Source organism: Carassius gibelio, chromosome B6, assembly GCF_023724105.1.
Source record: "Carassius gibelio isolate Cgi1373 ecotype wild population from Czech Republic chromosome B6, carGib1.2-hapl.c, whole genome shotgun sequence".
NCBI classification, from domain to species: domain Eukaryota; kingdom Metazoa; phylum Chordata; class Actinopteri; order Cypriniformes; family Cyprinidae; genus Carassius; species Carassius gibelio.
The window spans coordinates 6,253,645-6,274,063 of NC_068401.1; the positions used below are offsets into that span (position 1 = coordinate 6,253,645).

Below are 20,419 nucleotides of genomic sequence, written 5' to 3' on the forward strand. Positions count from 1 at the left end.
CAGAACATTTAAAGGTGCAATAGGTGATTGTCTTCAGAAACATTTTTGTTATGCTGGTTCAAAGTCTTTTCACATCCCTAAAGCAATCATTTTATGAAGTGGTGTAAATGTATTTATCTGTATTTATATATTCTGTGGAAGGCGTAAGACCAAGAAATGTAAGTCCAATCAAAGCGATCGTTTTAAATGGCTTTCCTACTTGCCTGTTAGCGTATGTATCAGCATACCTCAGTGCACCCTGTTCAGGCTGATGGCATACATCAGCGTGTTAATGGACGTTGTGTAGACAGAGCAGGAATGGCAGACAAACATAAACAACTTGGTCTTCCTTCCCGGCATTGTAGTACAATTAAAGTTTTTTCACTGGGGATGACATAATGGGCTATAGCCCAGCGATTCCCAATTCCAGTCCTCGCGCACATATTTTGCATGTCTCACTAAATGAGCTATGTGAATGAACTGTGTTCCGATCGATATGATCCCTACACCGTGTTCATTGCTCCCTACTGCCTGAGCAGGGGTTTACTTCACTTCGGAACATTGACTGGAATTGGGAACCGCTGATGTAGCCTACTGTAGTAATCTTATCTCTGGTATTCTGGTTTTAGAGCATAAATGTGTTCAGGGGACGGGGCTTTGGACGGTGATTGCAGAGAGAGAGGACATTCGCTTTCAGTGCTATCAGGCTAATGTTAGCATTTTCCAAGATCTCCTATTGCACCTTTAGGTAGTTGAAAGTAATCCTTTACTTTTTCAAGGGAAAAATAATTTAATTACAGTAAATAATTACTTAATAATGCATTACACCCAATAATGCATGTACACACGTAAAACTGAAACTATATGTAGTAGATTAACTTGTAACAACAAACTCTAATGCCCAATTAAGAGTCCTAAGTTGCCATTTGTTCACTATTTTAGTCATTCATTTAAAATATTGAAAGATAAAAGAATAGAAAGACATAAAAAGGTTTGCTTAACTGTCCCAGACAGTCTTTTTTTTCAAGAACAAAAGACATTAATTGGTATCTTGTAGCCTCAATTAAAACATGTTTTTGCTTAGGAGGGTTACTTACGACTCACGGTTATTTGTCATTGGCCTTTTTAGTAATCTAAGCATGAAATAATTAAATTTTGCTGTCACTCAGGTAAATATGAATGTGTCTTCAATTACCACAAGATAAAATTAACATTTAATTGTACAATTTCCTCCCCTCCCCTCCCTGTAGGGGGAACCACGTCACCAAGCTTGAAGACTCTTCTTGGCAGCTACTGGGTAGTTAAGATTGTGATAGAGGGACATTGATATTAAATTCCTTTAATGATTTTATTAGCTTTTGGAGACACCGTACCAGACTATTAAGCAGAGCTTAGATAGAGGAGTTCACTTGGCTCTTGGTAAGTTAATTGCCAATCTACTGTTGCCCTGGACATAGTGGAAAATAATTATGCTTTTGACAGCTGGTCAATATCTTAATCTGCTTTGGTCTTTAAACTCTCAAAAATACAGTTTAAGCTTTACCATTTGCATTTTCAGTCATCAGCCTGCAAGTTAACTTCTTTAACATCATCTCATGTAAACAACATGGTGGAGTAAAATGTATTACTTTGTGTACAAAGTGGATTTGCACAGTAGCAGATCAATTTTATTTTGCTGATGCTGGGTTTGTTTATCTTAATCAACCGTTTGTGTGTCAAAGATTTGTTAGCTCTGATATGACTCACGCTGTACTGTTCAGACAAAACACAGATGTATGTCATCTTTCTGAGACACCTGGATGTGTATTTAACCTTTCACTAAGCTCCAAAACATTTTCCTCCACATGCTCTGGTACGTTCTCATTTATTTTGTATCCTAAAATCTCCTCAAATGGTCGTTATTTAGTGACGTACGTTTATGTGAAACACAAAAGGTCAGTACGTTTAAATAATCATTAAATGACTAAGTAAACACTATTAGAATTAATTGAATGAATTAATTAATTTAGCACAATTAAATATACAAACATAAAGTGGATAGCTCAATAATTTGCAATCATTTTGAAATATCACTTTCTGCAATGTCTGCTTAATAATTTTTTATCTGCCACAGTAATGTCTTCTTATTGTTTGTGGCAAAAACTTATATATTTGGTTAATGGTAATAAATTAATCAGCATGCAATAATGCAATCAATTCAATAAAATGTTTAATCCAGTTGATAACCCTTATTATTAAATTATAAAGATTTATAATCTTCTAAAAAAAATCCTATTAGCTGCCAAAGACTGTTATGCAAATTGTACTTGCTGCAGTTGTAGATGTCCTTGCTAAATGACTTAAGTTTAATAAAAAAATAAATAAAAACAATGTTTCTGTATCATCAAGAAAAAAAGACAGGGCATTCAGTTGCTAAGAGGATCCAAACTGACTCATTTTGGAGTTGAAAGTCATTCTCCAAAGCATTTTACATTTTTAGTTCTATTTGATCCTCACACAATCAGCTGAGACATGTTGGCTGAGTTCCCAAACTCAGTGAGCTGGTTTGCTGTCTCTTAAGGCAGCATCTTAACTGAAATAGAACCTCAAAAGACCGTTTTGGATCGCTCTTTTTTTGGCAGCATTGTACAAATAGCACTTCCCACAACATGCATAGGAGATCCGACTTACAATTTTAATAAAGTGTTGCCATGTTAATAACCATAAACACAATATTGAGTAAACCAGTCCATATTTAATTTGATTTAACTGCTTTGTCCTTTATCTTCAAAAGATGTTTTTTTTTTTTTTTTTTTTTTACTGAGCTTACTGCAATGCATCATGGGATTGTCCATGCAAGGCTGCCTTAGAATTTTGCCAAACAAAAGGTATTCTTGGCACCATAATGATGCTTTTGAAACAGCCTACGTAGTCAGCTCACGTTTTGGATCACAGCCATTGTTAAGTGTTTTTGTACCTTCAGTGCTTGATCTCTATACAGTATGCTTTGCTTTAAAAGCTTTAATGTTCCTGCCAAAGCCAAGAACATGTGTGGCAGGTGTCCGGATTTAACATTAGCATGCTTGGAGGTCAGCATGGCCCATAAAAACGAACCCCACTTTGCATCAGACATCTGATCTCAGTGAATGTAGCACAGGCTCACTTTAAATCATGCTTCCTAAGCCAAGAAAAGAGCAGGAGTCAGGGGCCAAATGTCTGACCACGTATATTTGACCAACCAAAGATTAACACTTTATTAAGATTAACATTATTCACTTGCTACAACATAAATACAATATTCACTTCATAATGCCAGAGCTTTTTAATTTGGGGAAGATTTTTGAGATTTTTGAGAGCTGTCACTGTCTTTCAACATGTGTTTTTGTTAAGGACACCTCAACAAAAAAAAATAAAATAAATTCCACTGTCGAGGAAATGTACAAGGTGTCTAGTTATTCATCAGAACATCATGACATTTACGATGAAATGTTCTTGTTTATATGTGACATGTTACCTATCAAGTGACTATGTAACCTGGTACAAGCCTAAAAAAGGCCAGTCTGTGGAACCCTATAATGTCACACACATGTACACCAGGTCATTTCAGATTACTTAAGATGCATAAATCAAAATCCTAATATATCTTTATTAGATATTCCTGAGATTAAAGCCCATTTAGGGTACTACTGTCAGAGTTTGTCAGAATGATACCAGCCTAAAATAAACAGTTTACCCACAACTAGGGGTGTAACGGTTCACAAAATTCACGGTTCGGTTCGATACGATTCACTGGTGTCACGGTTCGGTTCGGTACGGTTCGGTACGTTTTAGATACAGCAAAAAGAAAAATTGGCAGATAAATTTCCTTGATTTTTAAAAAATGTTTTATTTATTAAAACTAACAAAGTATGTTTTTTTTTTTTTTTTTTTACATTGAACAATGATGGAGCTATTCTTTACCCATATTCTATGGTGTTTTCTTAGCAGCATATTGTATAAACAAAAACAGCTCCTTATAAAAAATAAAAAAAATGAAAATGTCATATTGTTGTAGTAGTTATGAACACATAGAAAGATGTAACCTTTTATATGGAACTCTATAACTCTTTATATTGAGTGTGTTTTTACTCAATTGGTTCTCTATAGGGCTTATGTTTTTTGGAACAAAGCAGGAATTACTCTCTGGCTGAAATAGGCTCGTGAAGGAATATTGTAACGGGGCTCAATTACATTAAGCATGTTCTTAAAACCTGCGTTTTCCACTACAGAGTAAGGCGCTCGCTCACTCAGTACGCGCTGAAGGCTCGTTGGAAAATGGCCAAAGGGTCTTTTACACAGGACGCGGTATGCGCGGTGCTGGACCCTGGGCTCAGCGTTGCCCTTCAGATACAACGCGATTTGCGCTGCACCATACCAAGAGCAAAGTAGGTGGAGTTTTCAAAACTGCCCTTGCATACGTTCTATTTATAACAGTTCTTCTATCTAATAACGTGCAGGCCTGTTAATTGTATCGTACTGCTCAGGAAATTCCGACACAGTATAGTACTAGTCCATTTTGATTTCCGTGCTTGTTTGGATGCCCCGATCGATTGGTAAAGTGCACCCAAACACGAGACCTGTTGGTTATTGGAGGATTTTCTATTTCTGGTCTTTTAAACGCATTGGCCATTTTTTAAACGAGCCTTCAGCGCGTACTGAGTGAGCAAGCGCCTGACTGAGCAGCATAACATAAACATATAAGTTGGTGCTTTTTTCTTCTTCGGGGGTGTCAGGGGCGTTGCCTGTTACGTCGTTTGGGTTATTGGGCTACCTTGTTGAATGCATATCATTATATTTCACAATTCTTTTTTCCAAATATAATTAATTAGTCCAATGAACCGTTCGGTACATAGTGCGTACCGCGTACCGAACCGAAAGCCTCGTACCGAACGGTTCAATACGAATACGCGTATCGTTACACCCCTACCCACAACATATTATTATTAATTTTTTTTTTTTTTTTTTTTTTTTTTTGAGAATTTCTGTAAAATTTTTGACTGCATTCTACACTGAGAATTGTATTTTTTATTTTGGAACAATTATTGAATTCAACAAATAATTACAAAGAAACAGTAACACATTGAATCAAAAATAATATTTAAGTAGAAATGTTCTCTTATGTTAATTTACAACCTCGAAAAATCTTCTTTTTTTTTTTATTGTGCACTGTGCACATTAGAGAAAATCTTTAAATGATGACATTTCGACCTCGCTTAAAGTGTTCCCTTTGGAAACATCTAATTTGTTTCCTGACCTATGTTTCAAAGAAAGTGTTTCAACTCAGCAAGTCCAGAGATCACTCAGAACATGTCAACATCGCATACCGCAGTGATATGTGTTGATCTCCATTTAATGCTTGAGACAAAAATATGAGTGACACCTGCTGACTTCTCCCATCATACACGACAAGGCAAATGATCGGAGACAGACGGGGCTCCTCTTTAACTCAAAGTCAATTTCTGTCACCTGGCTCAAATCCTTGTTAAAAAATATCTGACATCAACAGGGATAGTTTGCATTCCCTTTGAGAACACTGTTAAAAGAACATACCACACACCGTCTGACCGGACTCATGACCGCTCTTGAGTCCTGCTGAGATCGGCCCCGTCAGACAGCGTTTGGAATCTGTTCAAGAGATGGGTAATATTTCAATGAATCATCTGCACAGCAGGGGTTTTAACTACATTGAAGTTGCCAGAAAAACATTGTCATCAGCTGTAATTCTTCTAAGTGATGCTGGGACTTAGTGATCAAGTGATCTTAAGAATCTCTAGAAATGCAAGGTGAATGATTTTACAGACTGAGAACTTTTGATTAGCGGAGTCACGGAGGGCAGTCGGCATGTTGTGAGGTTATGATATTAAGATTAGGACCTTGTTTACCTGCTTGATTAACATGGTCAAGTTTGAAAGGCATACAATCACTTAGAAACCTTGCAGAGGGCACTTTGCATATATTTAAATAGATTTCAAGCACTTGTGGTATGAAGCATCATGGCCAGCAACTTCTCGACATTTGTAATATTAAATATGTATAAACACTTCATTGTAGGTTTGAAACAATTTACTGTAAAGTGTGTTTTTGCTCAGATCTGATTAACGTTTATCAAATCATACTGCAGGTTCACAAAAGGAGAAAAAAAGCATGCATCCTGAAGCATGCGTGCAACATGCCAAGTTGTAGAATAGTATTCCCTGTGACCACAAGTGGTCTTATTCTGTGGACTGATGGTTTCCGGAAAAAGGAAAACCTTCAATCAACCTTTACGCTGACTCCGCCTCAACAATTTTTTCAGCGAAGCCACGCTATTATCCCGCAAAGCAATTTCTGGTATGACAGTGGCACTGTTTCAGAAATTACAGGTCATATAGAGACCAATTTCTTTCTTGTCACCAGGCAGATCCCTATCTATCAATGGTCAGTGTGAGCATGGCGGTTATTCAGAAATGCACATTTACAGACAATTTATCATCCATCATCAGAAATGGTTTACTTGCTAAATAAACATAGGTACAAATCTTTCACTGCTTGAGTTTGATAAATGACCCTAAATTTTGCACAACCAGTCCTGATTATTACCCCTACAGGTTATTAATATACATTATTTACAATCGTGAAAAAACACTAGATAACACTAGATTAAAACACCAAAGTATTTTTTTCCTTAATAAGTCACCATCATCCATTAATTTAAATGATAAAACAGCTCAAACATCATTCTTTTTGCAAACACAATTTATTTTCAAAGCCATTGTAGTAGGAGATCCCATCCTTAATAGGCCAGGAACAATGGTGATATTTCAGATTCATAGAAATATTAAACCTAACTCTGGTGAACACGCTATTGAGGTGAGCTGAATTTCTGTATTATCCAGTTTCATCCCACAAATTATATTACTGAATGTATATTCCTAGTTAGACTCTTTTTTAGATGCCAGATGTTCCTCCAGACCAAGCAGACACATACAGATGTTTTGCTACTAATGAATTTGGAAAGGCTATTGTCACTGTTATGCTGAAGGTATGCAAATAATTTGTTTCCAATCCTAACACATCACTTCATGACCCCAATCATTTGCAATGTGGCATTTTCTATTCAGTGGGATTCAAGAAGAACAAAGCAAACCAGGAGACCAGTGAGTGTTAACAACATGTGTAGTACCATACGTTTTTTTTAAAAAGTCAGTGGTTTGATTCTTCGCTCATGCATTTTTCAGCTGCAATATAGATATGCAATCTCTGTGACTAATGCATTAACAGTAATGCATCTTTGTTTTCATCCTAAGATATGAGCTGTTTTGGGGAGGTGGGGAGACATGGTCCCCCAAAGCTTTAATAAAGTTCTGTGGTAGAAAAAAATATATTGTAAGAAATTAGGTTTAAAAGTTTGATATCCTTTTCAAAGCCTTTCCCAAAATAAATCCCATATCCTATAGCCATACCTTTTCCTTTAATCAACTGTGAATTACCTCTCAACCCTGCAGTAAGGTTCGTCCTAAAACCGAAGCAAGGAAAGATGGAGAAATTGACCCAAAGTTCTGGGAGATTTTGCTGAGTGCCGATAAGAAAGATTATGAGCACATCTGTGCAGAATATGGGGTGACTGACTTCCGCTGGATGCTGAAGAAACTGAATGAGCTGAAAAGTGAGAGAAAACAAGAGCAAGCAGAGGTTTTGATTGGTTTCTATGTTTTGTTTTTTAGATACATTTTCAATATGTAATGATATTTTTAGTCACAGTTTTTCAAGAGCATTTCTAACCTTTAACACATCGATGGATCAGCTTCTTTTGAACTTCATCTTAACTTTGATTTTAACAATTATGACATCACTGCGTCCAAAGACAAATTTATTCACAGGTCAAAAATCATTAAAAAAAAAAGTAATAAATAAAAATCAAATAATAATCAAATAAATAAATAAAACTTTCCGTAATATAACTTCAGTGTTGTTAACCACAGTATCCCCAACACTGTTAAAGTTCACATTGCAGCAATATATCTAATAAGACTTGTATATTGTGCTTGTCTTTTTTGTTTTGTTTTGTTTGTGTCCTGTTTGCCATGTGCACTGAACCAGCCGATAACAATCGAGATACTAAGGGCAAAAAGGAACCCCGAAAAATAGCCCAAGCTGGAGGGGCAGGCTTGACCTGGCAAAGATCGCTGAAGAACAGCAGAGATGAGAGATTTGCTGCTGTCAAAACAGCCAGTGCTGAGGAAGAGGCAGCAGGTGCAGTGGACAGCGGTGGTTCTGCATCTTCTCCTGGAGATTGTTCTCGAGCAGAAAAAGAGGTCAGGAGAGATGGCTCTGGAGACACTGGTCCAGCGAGGAGTGTAACAGACACTTGAGGAAAAGACACAAGGGAAGGTAGGAGATCTGCACAGGTTCGTTAAATAAGAAAAATTCTATCTTCGTCCACATAAAGACACCACAGTTGCATCGATATTTCTCATGCAGTGACATCCATACATTTTCAAGCGTGACATTAGAGTCCAAAGGCAGAAGTGATATCAAGGTGAATGTCTACATGCATGCATACAAATGATCCTTTTTTAATGACTGACAGGATTTTCAGGTGAGAAAATGTCAGAAAGGTGTGACTACAGGTTCGGATGAAGCCCTGCTGTCTGGAGACTCAGACTGTTTGATGGTGTACTTAACATTACATGAGAAATAATAACTGCTCAAATACAACAGCCATTAATTTCCTCATCAGTACATTGACTCCAATTAATATGAGTTAAGTGTAGCGCTAACCTTTTTTTTCAGTGCCATATTCACATTAACCACAGTGTGGCACTCTATGAATGACACTGCCCACGATCAGCCTGAGGGGAACGATTGACAAGATGAATGGTCCTTAGCTGGCAAAGATATGTCATTTAGGCAGTTTAGGCAAGTGATTTATAACTCAAATATAATTGAGCTAGTCAACTGTCTTAATACATTTAATTTTGGTAAAACTGTGATTAACTATACCAAGCTTTAAACTTGCAAACTTGCATATTTTTCATTGTTCATTATTAATTCAATATTTTATATATCATTTTAGTATTCTCTTTTGAAAATGCATCACATTCTTAGTCCCTAGTAATGTAATCAAAAGGCATAATGCACGGAACTATGGATTTTTGCAATGAGCTTTAACCTGATATTACAATGTGTGGTGTTAATACTAATGAACACTATAACTACTGTTGATACTAATAAACAATCTTTTAACATTTCAAGCCCACATAAATTTCCTTGCTAAACCTGCGTTCTTCCACCTCCACAATATTGCATTTCACCTCCCACTTCTAAGCCCAAGACACTGAATCTCTAGACTATGCCTTCGTAAGCGCTTTCCTCCGCTGTTTCAATTCTCTCATAATTGGTCTTCTATCTTAAAAATCCCTGACAGATTGCAATGCAACAGTTGTCACCCACACCAAACAATCTTCCCACATCATCCTCATATTCTCATATCATCATATAATGGTCTTATTTGCTACAAGGTTCTTCTGATTTCTCAATGATCTCAATGGTCTTGAAACATCTTATTTCCAATTTTTTTTTCACCGTTTTTTGATGTGATGTTTCTTGTATAGAAACCCTTTTCTGACTCGGACATAAAAAAGGTAATGGTGAGATAAAGTAATAGTTGTATAAAATGCAACATTTCTCTGGATATTATAGGTATGGAATCAGCAGAGCTTGCTGGTAACTTGAAAGCCAGCAAATCCAGTAAGGATGGGAAGAAGGTGAATTGATGATAATATAGTATACACACAGTATTGATTTATTAATTGCTCTAAAAAGTCTTTGGTAATTGCTCTTTATATTGCATCTATCACTTTTGCTATTTGTCTTCTAAAGATAAAGCAAGCATATCTAAAGATGGAGGTACACAAAAGTTAGCAATAGAAAGCAGCAAAGATTCAGACTCAAAACAGTATCAGGCTGAAGTTATGGGGTGTGAGACTGATGCCATGACAACAGCTGGAGGTATTGTTGGTATTTCTTTTTCATTTCAGAAAACAATATATTGCTATAACATATAAATAAATATTTGTATTTTACATGGAGAAAATAGACTCATGATTGAATCGGTGATGTTTTTTTTTATTTTTATATTACAGATCTTCCTAAATTCGACCCTGATGACCTTCACAAGTTTTCCAAAAATGTGGTAGTAAAAGTTGGTCAGACTGCTTTCCTTAAAATACCATTACCTCCTCGAGACCCAGCAGAGATCAGCTGGTTTAAGAATGGCACTGAGCTTTTTGATGGTAGAAGCATAAAAATAGTAAAGGAACTAAACTAGAACCGTCTTCAGATAAAAGACTGCCTGCAGTCTGACTCTGGGGAAATTAAGATCCAGCTTAAAAAACACTTTTGGTACTGCAGAGGCCTTCTCTAGGCTTATTGTGGTCGGTATGTTTCTACTCCACTGTGTATTTTATTGAATGTATTCTGAAATAAATATTTATAAACCTTCAGCCTTTTACATGTAGGCTCATACATTAACATTAAACTGACACATTAAATATTTCAAACAACTTTGTACCCCTGCAGACAAGCCAGGTCCACCACAAGGTCCAGTAGAAGTGATTGGCAACTCATCTTCTGTCATTGAACTAAAACTGAATCCACCAAGTGATACCGGTGGCTGTGAAGTGACCATCTACCTAGTCGAGCATCAGCAGGTGGGGCAGAGTATGTGGAAGAAGGTGTGGGATAATTCAGCCGACCGCCTGTCCTTTCAAAACAGAAACGTGTCCAATGGCAAGTACATATCTCGAATCTATCCTGAGAAATCTTGAAGGTATCAATAATCTTCTGGAGACAGAAGGCATCATGGCTGGAACTTATGCTTCCATAAGGAGTGCTTATGATTAACAAACATCAATTATGCATATTATAAATAAATAAAAAAATAAAATAAAAACTTGACCAAATGCTCTGACTGGAAAAATTTTTTCCACTTAAGTACGGTATCAGAACTTTCTGTGATGCACTTTACTCTGGTCAACCCACCCCTTCTAAAGTGGTCAGCGCTTCAAGCCAACATGCACCAGAAAAAGATGGAGGAAGCAAAATACTGGGCTACCAGCTAGAGAAACCCAAGAAAGATACAAACCATTGGGGGAATCTGAACCCATCTAAGGAACCTATTTAAGGTACTTACTTTCCTAGCATTTGCCAAAAAAAAACGCCTACATGTCTGTAAAACTCCAAAAATGTACCCTTGCATACAAGGGCTGCTTATTTAATCTTTTCCAGATTAAACAGGGTCTGATTTTAAATTACAGTTCATCGCACAATAGTGTTTTATGATCTCAAAACACTTTAGTGCATGATTTGTAAACTGCTACTTTGATGCACATAACCAGATTCATATGTATGGATTTTCTGACATAGTAACCTTTCCCTGTAACTCACTCTATGAACATTTTACTTTGAAAGTGTCACAAAACATACAAGCAAGGTAATATCATTTCACAAAATTGTCCACTCAGGTCAATTTTTTCCAATAAGTCTGGGTTGTTGGTTTTTTTTTTTTTTTTCAATTACGGAGAACCAAAGGGTTTCTGGTTCATCTACAGTTAGACAAGAGTAACATGCTTTAATAAGCCACTCAACACTTCCCAAACCCTACCATTCAGCTTTATATAGCTGTTCAAGTAAAAATCAAGAGTGGACATAGTTAAAGTGACATTAATGCCATGAACTTTCCAGCTGTGGAACCCAATGAATGTATAGCTAGGAAAACCTTGATTGTAATTACTGTGTATCTTTAGGTTACAATTAAATAAGAATTATAGTGTTTGAATCCCAGAGAGGACATGCATTTGAAGACAGATCCAAGGTTCAAAGTAAATGGAAATTATTTTTCTGTACTTTTTAATCTATGTAGTTAAGAAACAATAGTTTTATGATTAAATGACCTTTAATTCAGATAAAACTTCTGATTATTAATACAAGAGTAGCTATAGAGAGAAGTAAATGCCATGGAAGAGAGGGTCTAAATATCTTATATGATATACATATATATATATTTAAACATATACATCTACACTGTAAAATGTCGGACTGTGTTGTAACTTTTTAAGTTGATGAAATCTAATGTGGTCGAGGTGATCATACCATATATTATAAATAACATATAAAACAATGACATGAAATTCTCCATAGAAACTGTAATTATGCTGAAAACTGGCTACAGTAAGGCATCTGAGGGTATTTCACTCTGAAACCTCCATACCAGACATTTAAAAAAAAAAAAATACATTAAGTTGCATTAAGTATAATCATTCCCTCTAGTCAGTGAGAAATAGGCACAGACACCTCTGCTCAAGGCTCTCAGACGTACGCTCTATCTCTCATCCAAACTCTTGCCCCCCGAGTGATATCGACCAAATGTGTTATGGTTATTGATATATTCTTTTAATTTATTGGGTGCATTTACAAAACAAAGTCAATGAAGCGAGACTCAACCCTGCAACTCTCAAAGCAAGACATATTTCTCTGAACCAAAACGACTCACGACAAGGTAAGCGTTTCAGACCCCCAACACTGAAATCCTATAATAGCCCCTGGTAAGGCTTTTAATGGTCTAGCACTTTACCTGAGGCACCTCTTATGAATTCTCACAGAAACTTCCAGTAATTTTCAAGAGCTTACCGCCTCTCCATTTCCATCATATTTTCCCAGCTGCTTGACCACCCCAGAAACCAAACCGCTGTCTCTCATAAACCAACAATGTCTCATTAACTAGAAACATTTCCTTCTCCTTCCTTCTTCCATCTCCTAATGGAATTAACACAATTTTATAATTAAAGAACCGTCTTGGATTTCCTTTGATACATACTCATACCATCATCTGACAATTTCCTCTAATAATAATCAAGATATGCAAGATTCAAACCAGTTTTTTAATGAGCACAACAGCCCAATATGTCATGGCTCCGCCAGCAGATAACAGTGGACTAATTATTCCTCTCCAGACATGTTGGTTATCAAGTCACTGGCTTTACTTGATATACTACTATGACAATTAAAAATAAGCTGCTTTGCACAGCTTTAAAGTATGCAGTGAAGGATATCTCTGAGGGGTCAGGGTATGAGTTCAGAGTGTCGGCCATTAATATATCTAGGCCTGGACAACCCAGTGCTCCCTCTGCGATGGTTTGCGCTAAAACCCCCAACAGTAAGTTCTGTTCATAATAGTTTCTTAAAAGAGAATATAAATGTACAACTTTGAACTGAATTGAACATTTTGTCTTTCTTTCTACTTTCCATCCATTCATTTTCAGTCAGGCCCCGCTTCAAAGATCCTGAAGGCTTCATGGTTGTAAGAGCAAGAAATTCTATGAGAATCAAAGTCGATTATGAGGTACTTTGATTTATTGTGCATGCTGTGAATTAAACTGTGTGTCAGGCCTCATTCCCAAATGAACATATCTAACATTAGTAAGAACATGTAGATTTGCCCTAATGTAAATTAATGTTAATAACTTGGTAAGCGCTCACAGTTTCTGCTGTATTTAGTCATGCTAGCACATAATTTAACAGCAGATTAAACTGGCTCAGATTTTCAGGAACTAGCATAGACTTGTTCAAACTGTAAATTTGAGCAAAAATCATACTTTCCAGTCTTAAGCAAGCAGCAATAACCAAGGGATGGTGTGGGCTTACTAAAGAAAGGTCAGTTAAGCTCAATATTTTTAATCAGTCATGATTTTTATTTTATAATTTCCTTTCAAACATGGCAACGGCTCACCACAACCTGACATCACATGGCTGAAAAAGTATGAATCTGTGTCCCCCTGAGCCAACATCATCAATGTTGAGGACTTGTCCACACTCGTCATCCCCTCGTCAAACTACTCAGACTCGGGTGTTTTCACCGTCATGGCAAATATCTCTAGTGGACAGTCCAGCTTTGACATAGAGGTCAGAGTGGCAGGTAAGTCAGTTATCTGGAAGAAAGAAAGAGAGAGAGAGAAAGGATGCATTTAACAATATATCTAACAATTACTGCAAGATATTCAGATATATACAAATCAGTTGAGAGGCCTAAAATTTTGAAGTGAGTGGACCTTGATGAAATATTGTACTACTACTCCCAAACTAAAGTGCGTAATTTTCTAGTACATGGGACATAAATGAGGATGAAAATTTCAACAACTAAAATGACTTGATTCGTTTTTGATAATTTCTTTTTTTTTTTACTTGAAAATGTTGTCTGTTGAGCATTATACATAAAAGATTTGCTCTATATTGTTAAAAAAAGGTCCCAACTTGCAGATTACAACAAATATAATTGTTTCAGTTAGCGACCAAACAATACCTGAAGTACAAAAAGTACATAAAAAAAATATGCACAATTAGATTTTGGTTTGGTCTGTAGACCCACCAAACATTAGTAAACCACTTCCATTTATTTAGAGCAGGTGTTCTCTATTCCAACAAGCCCAAACACAAGATAACACTACATGTAGATCTTGGGGTAATCCTCATAGAGTGGTTTGAAATGCTGCTTTGCGAAAGATATAGGACATTCAGGATCCAACTGTGTCTCGATGATCATTTGGAAACATTAGGAAGTTTAACAAAGAGAAACTGGATATTAGGTATGGTGGGTAGTGCAGTCAGTGATGTTTTATAGTGTGAGTGCACTTGGACCGGATTGATTGCTCTGACTGACAACTCTTGCATTTAAAGTATCATTGCATTAACAAGAAGTTCTTATGTTAATGTATTATTGTCATGTATGCAGAAAATTTGTTGATTTTCTTTCCTACAAAAAAAAAAAAAATATATATATATATATATATATATTGTTTGGGTGAACCAACCGTCAAGCTGAGTGATCTGGTGCCACCCTGGCCCTTATGTAGCCTCACCACTAATACAAATATATAAGTAGTTTGAGAATGTAAGATCACTTACATCATCTTAAATCACTGCCATATCAACAACCTCCTTGCATATCCTGCACGTGCAATATTTCAAATCCTTGCCTTAAGTAGCCTCAATAAATTATGCAGAGAGCAAAAAGCAGACCAAAGTACATCGCTACTGTGAATGTGACTACACTGTCCATTTTATAACAGTAATAATTATGCCTTGTTGCATGCAGAAGCATCTCTAAGCAAGGGCACTGTCCTTATGTCAACAGGCACCTCTCAGTGACCCTGTAAATTTATATATTATGAAATAGTTTTAATTAGTCTACTTTTTGTAAGGCTGTTTAAATGGCTTAATAAAGAATGTGCCCAATATGCACCACTACTGCCTGTAATGTCCTTTGGGGTATACAATTTTCATTGAATCCTTCATGTGCCAATTTATTTAGCAATAATATTAACAAACAATAACAGAAACTAAATTCTGGCCTGAACTATTCCCTTTTCTCATATCTAGTGCCACTAGTCACAAGGTCACCAACCATGATAACTCTTGAGAGGCCACCTTCCATCTTGGTTCCACTGAAAGTCCACAGTCCAGCACAGGGCTCTCAGCTGTACATGACCTGCGCTGTCCATGGCTTCCCCAAACCAGAGGTTGCATTATACCTCAAAAACATCTGCATCAACTCCAACAACAACTACTACTTCACAAATGTATATGGAGTCTGCTCTATGTACATAATCCGAGTTGGGCCAGAACATAGTGGTGAGTACAAAGTGTTGGCGGTCAACTCATGTGGCAAAGCAGAATGTTCCACTAAACTAATAGTGAGAGGTAATCATTATTACCACATTTGAATATGTTACTGCTGCCATGAAATGCAATCAAAATGACATTTTATTCTGACTTTATTCTCTTTTTGATTAATTTAGAGATTGAAATTCAGGACACTGACAACCAGCTAGCTTGTGTACTGCAAACCAATATATATTGAATCATTTTATGTAGCTCCTTAGGAATAATATGCACTGCAAATGCCAAGAGATATATTGGTTTATCACTGTTTGTGATATTTTATTAGATGAAATCAGAATTATTAACTGCATATTAGTGCTGTTATAGCGATAAGAATCGAACGTGAACTTTGTTTATTGAAAAATAATTAAATAAGTAAACAGTTTTCTGCTCACTTCTAAATCAAAATAATATAATCTTAGCAAGGGTTTTTACACTGTATTTTCTCCTTTTTCAACAAAAGATTCTAGATATGGAATACAAGGCATTTTGGATATCATAAAAGATTCAAGTACTTTACTACACCAATGCAAAGATCACCTGCCCTGGGCCAATTACAATAGACTTTGTACAAAAGTGATGCAAGTTATCTACGACTCTACTGGAGAATAAACACTCATTTTGCTGCTTACCTTGTGGCTTCAGAAGCTGTTTCAGGTCATAGGATGACGTCTGTGTTTACTCAATTTCCTGAAGTCCAGAGATGTCTCCAGGCTAACTCAAGCCCAGGTCCTTGCAATTTGCCTGGGCCCAGACTTTGAGACAAGCTGTCTGGGCACGTCAAGCTTGGTAAACCCCTGTCAATGTAAAATGAAACCCTCTCTCAGGGCTGTGAAGGGAAATATGCTGCCACATGAATATATTTATTTTTTTACAAGGCCTACGTTAATAACAATATGAGCCACTGATTATTATATATGTAAAAGCTTTATATTTAGACATAATCAAAATGCAATGGTCAAAAATCACCTGTAATAATTACACTCAAAAAACTCTTACAAGCAACTGATGCTTTCATTTTAAGAGCCGTTTAAGATACACTTTAAATGTCCAATAAACATGCAATATGTTCGGTCATGTTACAAGAGACCGTCATCCTACTGTAAATGGCAAAGCCTGTATAGGGCAAGTGTCTACATTTAGGACACATGTATGGCTTTAATGCTAAACTCACTCGATTTTTTCATTGTAATCATAACATTTCATAATCAGTTTTCAGCATAACAGTTCATAATCAGTTTTGGTTAAACAATGAGAGTAATAAACAATGTCTTGTTTGTAGACACTTTCTTCAGCCAGACATTGAGATCAGCAGATGAACATCAAAATAACATGATAAACAATTTTTCTTTTCTTTTTTTGCAATGCCTGATATCACACAAAGCAATACATTTTTGCTTTACATTCAGTCATGATCAGAAAATGATACATGCATATGAATATCTGCTTCATGGGTTGGACATCCACCCCAGCTTCTCAAATGAAAGCTTTAATGTGACAGCTGATTGATTCAACTGCATGGAAGGTTTCCATTCGGTCCACCAATGTTCTTAACTGAACGGGCAGTGTTGACGCAGAAGCTGAAGGAGCAGCAAGATTTTAAAGGTGAGATTTTCTTTTCTTTGATATGCAGCACAGAAAACCATCAGGAACAATTCACCATTCCTATTCACAGCTTACCCACAGCAGAATTTCATTAGTCCTTGAACTAAGAATAAATAATGGAAACAAATTTGGAAATAAATAATGGTTTTGAGCACATGATTTTATTATCACTATGGGAAGACAGCTGCACATGTAAAACAGATGGGAAAACCACTGAGAGCAATATGCTACACCAGCAGTGGTTTTTCCTCTTAAGAGTTAGCACAGATGAATATGTGGTCATCTACTGGCATACATTATTAATCTTGGCTATGAGAATCATTCCCATCCATGCTATCTCTTGACTTAACTTTGTTTATTATGTTTACCAAAAGATGTGCCATGCAGAATTATACAAACTTCTATTTGAAAATGCATGCCATTTTTCAATTCAAACTTTCGTTAAAAATATTTGTAATAAATCAATAGCTACTTTCATCTTATTTTCCAACAAAACATCCAAACCTCTTGTACATCTTATGAGATCTGGTAAAGCAAAACACATTTACTTAAGAAACAAAGATAATACAACTTGTTTTCAGAAAATGCAACTGAATAATGTTTTTTTCTTGTTTTAGACATAACTCTGACAATATTGCATTGTTCAACTCATACCATTCCAAACCTCAGTGACTTATTTTCTTCCATAAAAGACATAGATAATGTTAAGCAGAGCAATAGTAAAGAGCAGCCTTGGTCACCATTTACTTTCATTTGCATAAAAAGAAAGAAAATGGCAACTGAGGCTGTCATTTTGCATTTTGCCATTGGTCCAAGTAAAATAATCATAATTCATAGGAAAAATCTCGACTCAGAATCTTAAACAAATTGCTTCTTGAGTGCATTATTCTTGTTTTGATGCATTTCATTTGGCTTTGTTTCACTACTTTGTTTCGTAGGAGATAAAAAATGAGACAGACAGACTAATAAAGTGAAAAGGGGAGGCTTTTGGATAGACTATACAGTTTGACACCAGATCGATTGACAAATGTTGAGGAAAGATGAGCAATCTGAATGAAAGGTTAAGGCTGGGACCTCAGAACAGCATCATCTCAGCCTAATGGTGGAGAACCATTGCTTCAGCCACTAAAAAAATGTCATTTCAAATTTCTTTTCCCGCAGCAAGACACAGCTACTAAGCACCGGACAATTGTGTCACATCTTCTTGGTTCTAAGCTAGGCAGAAATATTCGTTTACGGCTCACATAATTTCGTTTTATTCATGTGTGATCTGTCAAATGTTGGATAACTGTTTCTTTCCCCTTTGGCCTTGTAAAAGCATTGCTGAGGATCCTGTGAATCGTGGAATGCCAATAAGTTTTTTTACTGCCAGTCTAGTATTACGCACCATGTGATATGTATCAAATCAAATCCTTAATATATCTTTATTGGTTAACTTTTTGAAGGTCATGGCCTGATATATCTTCTTTAGGGACATTAGGGGAAAGAAAGAGGAACACCTTTAAATAAATTCTGGGGTTTAGGACTTGGCAGTTTCATTACTTAATCTATCCTGAAAGAAAATCATGATTATTTCAGTAGGTTTTATTACTAAATGATGGAAATTATGAAAGTTCAAAGCAACAGTTTTATGAATAATAGACAATAACAAGACCTATATACAGACAGTTTTTTTTTTTTTTTAGTATCTCAAAAATAAAAATAAAGCACGATTTTAAGTACAAAGTCGTAAAGTTGTGGGAATAATTTTTTTTAGGAGATTTAAGACATAAAGGTGTATGAACAAACTAGAAATGTTTAGAGAGAGGAAAAAAAGCAATCACAATATAACAATATGTGTTGTGATCACAAAATATACAGGCCACTGCAGCAACAGCAAAAAAAATCTATGCAAAAAGGATGCAACTGAATTACAGGATTTACTAAACAAAGAAGTATTGTGGTGCATCAGTATAGTAATTATCTGAACACTTCAGTAGTTGCAAAGAATTTAATTTATTAAGAAAAAACAAACATTCATTCTCCACTTTGCTATTCTCAACCTCATCACTTTGATGTTACTTTCCTAATAACTTTATTCTCATAATATTAACATTTTAATTTCATAATGATATGACTCTCATAATCAGCTTTACTTTCAAATCACTTACAGTTAATGTGTGCTCTTTCCCACAAGTGCATGGGATCATACGCAAGTTATATAGAGACTCTGTATCACATTGAGTGTATTTTTAAAGGGGTCATATTATGATGCGATTCCGATTTTTCCTTTCTTTTTGGAGTGTTACAAGCTCTTGGTGCATAAAGAAGATATTTAAAGTTGCAAAGATTAAAGTCTCAAATTTAAACAGATATTCTTTATAGAAGTTAAAAGTCAAACACGCCCCCTTAAAATGGCTCATTCAGACACGCCCCCACATGTCTACATCATGATGTAGAAGATTTGCATAATGCCGCCCAAATATCCACCCAAAGAAAGCTGTTGCCGCTGGTGCCATGTTGTGGAGACGCTGTGTGTTTTGTTCTGAAAGCGAAACTACTTCGTCTGGCCTTTCAGAACAAAGAAAGTTGGGGCATAGAGGAGCAAATATGTGCAAAATAATGTGTTTTTGAACCTTAAACCACATAAAAACATTGCATTACACAAAATAATGTTCTTTTTAGCAGCATCATATGACCCCTTTAAACATTTTTGTTCTACAAAATAAAGGATAAACTTGTAGCAGCTGGTTGTAATGATTATATATGTATATTCCACATACAGCCTAATTTCTTGACAATTGGAACAAGAGTAAAACACATTCTGAAGATGCCACCGCCTGCAGAAGAGATTCCTGTTGGTCAGGGTAAGTTATATTTGAATGAAAACATTATATTTTGCAATGGTTTACATGATTAAATTACTTAAAAATACAACTGTATGTCTCAAATAGAAAAAAAGGCCTAGCCATATCGTGTTTAAAGGGTTCTAGCACTATAAAATATCAACAGCTGCTGAGTTATCAACCTGCCATTTTAAAAGCCAATCATCAAGAGAACACTCTGAATTTTAGTTTTGACACACACACACACACACACATAATAAATGCACCACCAAGCCTAAATCATTTATGGTAGGTTC

The 20,419-nt window shown here is 36.0% G+C and overlaps 1 pseudogene; it reads left to right on the top strand.

Moving 5' to 3' along the window:
* Nucleotides 1-8,060: 8,060 nt before the first annotated feature.
* Nucleotides 8,061-15,755, top strand: LOC127959034 (immunoglobulin-like and fibronectin type III domain-containing protein 1; annotated as a pseudogene).
* The last annotated feature ends 4,664 nt before the right edge of the window (nucleotides 15,756-20,419 follow it).